Here is a 6,808-nt window from a genome sequence, read left to right as displayed (position 1 = left end):
CTACGCCAAAATGTGAGGGGTGGGTGCGGTGCAATGCCTGCTGCCGTGCAGGTGTACGTCTGTTACTTACCTTGCGTCGCACCCTCTCACCTTCAGGCCGTGTGTTGAACAGACGGTCCTGGAACCTCCAAATAGAACACGGACACGATGACCTAGGGGGAAGGAAACGAGGTGAGTACCGTCCTTCCTCACGTCGACCGACGTGCCCTACCGAACTGGGGGATAAATTCAGGTTTTAAGTGAAGATCATCATGGGCACTTTTGGCCTCAGATCCCGAATTTTCACCTATCGGTACTCACACACCAGGTGAAGATCCGTCCTTGCACCGGGTTGCAAGGTTCACCGTCCGCCCAGAAGGAAGGAGAGATAGATAGTGACAAACAAACAGGGAGAGACAGTACACACAGATATTTCTCACCGTGTCCACTCTTGCTCTGCGTCCGCTCACTCGCCTACAGGTCCCTGTAAGGAGATACACAACACAGCCGTGCAGGGCCTAAACCTATGTCAAGCAACTACACATACTAAACGGCATCACCCTCAACCTACGGTGTGTGTAGTGCGACAGATATAACAACAACTAAACTTTTGCCCTGCACGGAACACCAATCACAGACCAAATATACAAGAGCAAAACACGGTACTGTCTCTTTAAACGTCTGCTACCTACCTAGAGCTGGCCAGCTCCTCTTCTCGGTGACTGGGGAAAACACTACCTCATGGGTGGAAGCCGTACAGCTCTCCACCACTGCTCACACCTCTAATCATCCGCCTCTCTATGTTAGCACTGCAGCTAATGGGCTCAGGGCCCTGGGCCTAACGCCCAGGGTCTTACCTGCGGCTCAGGCCTAGGTGCCTGCCAAACGGTGCCCAGACCACGTTTTATGGGGCTCAGGCCTATTTGCCTGCCTGTCTGTGGGGCTCATATAGGGCCTAGTGCCCTCCTGTATGGGTACAGGCCTATGCCTGGTTTATGGCCACGGGCCTGATGCCCGCCTACTTTATTGAGTAGTGACCTGGGCCTAGTACCCAGGCCACTTATACCTGATAAAGGGGCAATATTTTCATGGGGCCTAATGCCCGCTATAGTGCCCGGGCCTTGTGCCCGCCTAATTACCCACGGGCCTAGTGCCCGACAACGCTCCACGGGCCTAGCGCCCGACAACCCTGGCGGTCTAGGGAGGGGGGTATAAGGTGGGCCTCACGGAGGGCCTACCTGCGACGTTGGAAGAGGCTGCGGGGGGGAACTTCGTGACGCTCTTTCACTTCCCTCCCCGCAGTCCTCTCCGGTCCTCAGCCGCATTCTTCGGCCGCTGGCCCGTCCTGGCCAGCGGCGCCGCCTCTTCTTCCTTGCTTCCAGCCGGCGCCGCCTGTCTTCTTCTTCTTTCTTGACAGCGGCGTCTTCTGGCCTCTTCCACGGCCGCCGCCCCTGTTGCCGCGCCGACCTTCCGCTCTTCGGGAGGTCTTCTCTCCTCCCTCTCCGCCGCCGAACTGACTTTTCCCGCTCGGCGCCGTCTAATACAAGACGGCGCGAGTGGGCGGGGCTATGACACGGCGAGCCGCGATTGGCTCGTCGCGTCCGCCTCTGATTGGCTGATGGCCCGCGAGCCAGGTTTGGCTCGCGGCCAGAGCCAAACGCCCGCCACACAGTACACCGCGCCCAACGCCTGACTGGCGCTGGGAGCAGGTACTCTCTCCCAGCGCCGGCTACCCGCCGCTTCTTGGCTGCCGGGCGCCAAGCTCCGCTGAGCTTGCGCCCGGAGCCAAGCTTCTCCCGGCGCCACAGTACCGCCGGCACTGGTGAAAGGGACCAGGCGGTCCCTTCACCAGGTGCCCGCGGTATCTGCACCGACGCTAGGGACATTACTGTCCCAGCACCGGCAACGGATGTGTCCCGCAGAGGACACATCCCCCCTGCCTGCCCCTGCACCTCGGCTGATGCTGGGATCAAACACGTGATCCCAGCACAGCCTTCCACACTGGTACCACAGCATCCTATTATTTAAAAAAACACCCACTGGGAGTACCAAACAATTTTATTTTTATTTTTTTTGGTGCAAGTGGAATTGGAAGCCCAAGTAGGGTTGTCTATTCTCCCCGTGTTTGTGTAGCTATCCTCCAAATAATAATTTGTTTGTGACTGTCTTTAGATGGTAAGCTCCTCTGCGGAAGTGACTTATGTGCATGAATTCTGGAGATGTGCACTCACCCCCGTGTTTTGGTTTTGGATCTGGATCTCCCCTGGTTTTGGATCTGGATGGGTTTTGCCAAAACCTCACCTCCGTGTTTTGTTTTTCGGTTTTGGTTTTGGATCTGGATTTTTTCTTAAAAAACATTGTTCCGACAATATTAATAACCTCAATAACATTTATTTCCACTCGTTTCCAGTCAATTTTGACCACCTCACGGCTCACTATATTGTTTACATCCAGTTTAGGCCCAAAATTTTCACCAAGCTAGCTGGCTGGCTAAGCTAAGCGGCAGCAGTGAGCGGCACAAACACGTGGCAGTTCAACTGCCAACATGGCACATCAGGAAACACTTTTATTATTCAAGAGAGGCCTATAGAAGCGGTGGCCGCGCTGACACAGCTGGTTTATTATGTGTGACAGCTCCAGAGAAAGCGGTGCGGAGGTCTATCAAGAAAGTGAAAAAATGGAAAAAACATTTTATGCGGATCCCGCTAACCCTGCTGTGTCACCACAGAACCGTGAATGTTACAGCCCATTGGGATTATTTGAGAAGTTTGTGGTAGAAACTCCATTTAACACCTTGGAGGAAAAAAAGTGAGAGTTTTTAGAAGTGAGTTTTAAAAGTGATGTTGCCCATAGCAACCAATTAGATTCTAGCTATCATCTTCTAGAAGGTGCTATTTAAATGCTAAGTAGAATCTGATTGGTTGCTATGGGCAACATCACTTGTAAAACTCACTTCTAAAAACTCTCACTTTAGTAAATTTACCCCCTTGTCTGATCCTAATCCCGATGTACAGTTTATCTCCGTGCAGAAATCTCCTCATGTGAAATGGCAGACAGAGCATTCTCTGGATAACCATATTTCTAAAAATGTGAATGTGCTTACTCTGAACAATACCTCAGTGATGGAGAAGAAACGCTGGATGATGAACAGAGGGCCTGATTCAGAGCCGGACGCTATTTGCGGATGGTCGTTCCAAAAAAGGGGCCGGATATTTAAATTGAGCGCTCACTCTTTACGGTTTGTTGACGCCTCTATGTCTGAGCGAGCGAACGAAAAATGCGCTCACTATTTGTAAAGACGCCCCTTTGCCGTGTTTATTCACTAGAAAAGTTTCCTACGTATGATGATCACACACTGAAGCAGGGGCGTATCTATAATGGGTGCAGGGTGTGCTGGGAACACGGGCCCCTGTGACCAGAGGGGCCCCACACCGCACACCCTGCCACAGCGGTGGCCATTTTCCCGTCGTTTGCGCATGCGCAATACAGGGAAAATGGCCGTCGCGGTGACCTGTGCATACACTATAGACTCTGGGCACACTCTAGTGCTCAGAGGGCCTGATTCAGAGCAGGACGCTATTTGCGCTCGCTCGTTCAGAAAAAGGGGCCGGATATTTAAATAGAGCGCTCTGTTGACGCCTCTATGTCTGAGCGAGCGAACGAAAAATGCACTCACTACTTGTAAAGACGCCCCTTTGCCGTTCGCATCACACGTCATCTCCGGTATTTATTAGATTAATCGGGTACATCAAAAGGCATCTGAACTGTTCGCAGTGCTTGTGGTAGGTTTTTCTTACCGCTATCACTGCGAGCAGTTCAGGCTAAAAGACAACCAAGTGACGTGGTCGATGACGCTCCTTTACTAATTACGCACTCCCATTAAACGCCGTTTTGACCGTTTGGCACGCCTGCGTTCGGATCTCCACTCCCCCGTTTTCAAGCACCTTCCCCTGTTACCACCCACAAAGGTACATTCTGTCAATCAAATTAGCAGCCCCTCGCTGTTTTACGAGCGCACGATTTCGACCGCAATGACTGGTTTGCGCATGCGCATTACGACCCATACGCATGCGCAGTTGTGCAAACATCGCTCAGAGCGAACGAGCGGCCGCTTACGAGCAGCTCTGAATCAGGCCCAGAGTCTCTCCTGTTAAAACTAAGAAAGAAGACCAAACTTGCCAGCTGCTAGGACACTAGAATGCAGATTCCAAAGTACAGATACTGGATGAGCTGGAGAGTTGTTCTGACCAGATGGGTCAGGGAGAGCACAATCTCATCCAGGATGATGATGATATAATACGTGAAGAGAATGGAGAACAATATCAGACACACTTAAACACTATGCTCGATACAAAAAGGACAAGAGACCTGTTGGCGAGTCCAGAATCCCTAAACGTATCACAGCCCATAGGAAAGTCAAAAAAGAAAATGTGTAAAAGAATGAAGAATCTCTCCTCCTTGAAGCTGGTTTCAGGCAAAATTACCTAAAGAGGTTCGGACCACCACAGTACAGACACTATTTGAAGCTCTGCTAACGAGAGTTCAGGAGACAAAAAATCTTGATGTGCATCTGGAAATATTGAAAAAAAATGGCAAAGAATGTAGAGAATGTAATTTACAACAACTTGTATAATACTGGTGTGGTACAAAAATAAGTACAGACGTCTCCTCTTCAATCTGAAAGACCCACAAAATAAGATTTTCTTTCACCGTGTGGTACTAGGGGAGATCACCGCACAATGGCCCTGATTCAGAGCCGGACGCTCTGACCAGAGCGCTCGCTCTGAATCAGGGCCCACCTCCATTAAAATGGAGCGTCCTCCTGGACGCTCGTATAGCTGTGGGTCACCACCCACAGCATATACGAGCGTCCAACAAGTTGGTCGCGATGGTCTTGACCATCGCGACCATCGGACTTGCGAGTGAAACCCTGTGGTCGGGTTTCTCAACCGCAAGGCCAGGAGTGATTTTGGCTCTATCAGAGCCAAAATCACTCCCACTGACATCACTAGTGATGTCAGTGGGGCCGGCTTCAGACGGTAGGCGTTCCCATAGGAATGCCTCCGTCTGGCAGGCACGCCCCCGGCATGCCCCCACCAAAGGGGGCGTGCTGTCAATCAACAACGACAGCACGCCCCCTTTGGTGCGAGACCCGGAGCGATGGAAAGTCCTTCGCTCGCCGGGTCTCGCGCATGCGCACGTCGAAGCTCCCTCCGTTGTGCGCATGCACAGTGGGGACCATCGACCCACTTGCGAGCATACTGCCGCTCGCGAGTGGGTCTGAATGACCCCCAATGTCTTGTTCAGTTGAGCCCAATAGAAATGGCTGGGCTGGAGCTGACAAATTGGAGAAACCAAGAGAGACAGAATACTCTGGAGATCATTGAGAAAGCAGAAAAAGAGCTCCACCACAAGCGGCAGATGACTAAACTCACACACAAAGATTTAATAGAAATAGATACAACACCAGATCAGATGTTTACCCTGGAGGATCTGTCTGATTCATCATGGTGCCCCCAAGATTGTGCAAATTCTGCCAAAAGAGAGACTGACACATGGCTAAACATAAGAGTCACCTTCTGGATGTGAATTGCATTTGCATGGGGAAAACCCAACCCTCAGATGAGATGGATCTCAGCCAGTGGACAACATTGAATTCAGCATTAAAAAGTAACAATGGAAGACTACAGTGTGGAGAATTTTTCTTCACAGTCAGGAGCCTCTGAGAACATGAAAAAAGATGCTCTAGGTGCGGAACTTCAAGGGATTTATCCATCATGTTCTGCAGTGTGGAAAGGTTTCATTCACATGTTTTCTATAAAGCAGTTCAAAGTTACAGCCTTTAAAGTGTCTGGCTATAACACCCACCTTTGCCTGGAATTGCCAAAGATTATTACAAGCAAAGGATTCATCTGTCCAGAATCTGTCTGGGAATTCATGGATCGTATCTGGCCTGAATGCACTAAGACATCCAGTGATTATGTGTTCTGTAGCTGACTTTATTCCTATCTGAATCGCAAACTGAAATACGGAATAGTGAGCACAGAAAACATGGAGGCCTTTGTTATTCCGCTGCCTGCATGCCAACCAATACCTCCCAGACTAAACCCACTGGGGGGACCAGGTCCTGATAATAACAATCCCCATCTGTTGCTAGACCTTCTTCTTCCAAACCATCCATCCTGGACTTCCTGTCCAAAAAGGGTGAGCAGGGTACAGAAAGAGGAGCTAGATATCCCTGATGACATTTTTATTTCATCTATAATAGATAGATGATGTGGAGAGAGAAGAGCTTCAGATGTTGGAACAGGGGCTCCCACCTATTTGGCTTCCCTCCAGAGAGCAGAGCTCTGTTCCTCAGGAAGTGTCTATGCCTGAGCTGATGATCGGTAGTCTCTGTCCATTGGTCCTATGTAGTCAAACAAATAAAACGATTAAAGTCTGCCTTAAAGTCTGATTATTTGTTTGACTACATAGGACCTATTGTTTTAGGCTATTAAGTCATTTTTACATTTTAAATATTTACCTTTTAAATATTTACCTTTTTGGGAATTAAAATAGTCTTAATTTACCTCGGATCTAGCTGTATGATTTATTAAAGACACCTCTATGGGAAAGAACATCTGGAATTTCACATGAGTATGGTACACTCACCAACGCTTAATTGCTAAGTTTACAGATATGGTCAGACGGTGGTTGGAGTTGGAAGATTAAAAATACCCTTTATACGTTTAACTACTCAGGTATATATGTGAGTGGGGTGCGTGATAGGAACAATCCTTCCTCATCTGTTGATGTGTAATATTTATATTGTTGGGCAAAAGAAAGA

General features: G+C 49.4%; 1 pseudogene; it reads left to right on the top strand.

Moving 5' to 3' along the window:
* The first annotated feature begins 2,602 nt into the window (after window positions 1-2,602).
* LOC148501595 (SPOC domain-containing protein 1-like) lies at window positions 2,603-6,436 on the top strand (annotated as a pseudogene).
* The last annotated feature ends 372 nt before the right edge of the window (window positions 6,437-6,808 follow it).

This window comes from Taudactylus pleione, unplaced genomic scaffold (assembly GCF_031769625.1).
Source record: "Taudactylus pleione unplaced genomic scaffold, aTauple2 ptg000512l, whole genome shotgun sequence".
In the NCBI taxonomy this organism is placed as follows: Eukaryota; Metazoa; Chordata; class Amphibia; order Anura; family Myobatrachidae; genus Taudactylus; species Taudactylus pleione.
This window is presented reverse-complemented; position numbering and strand designations above follow the sequence as displayed.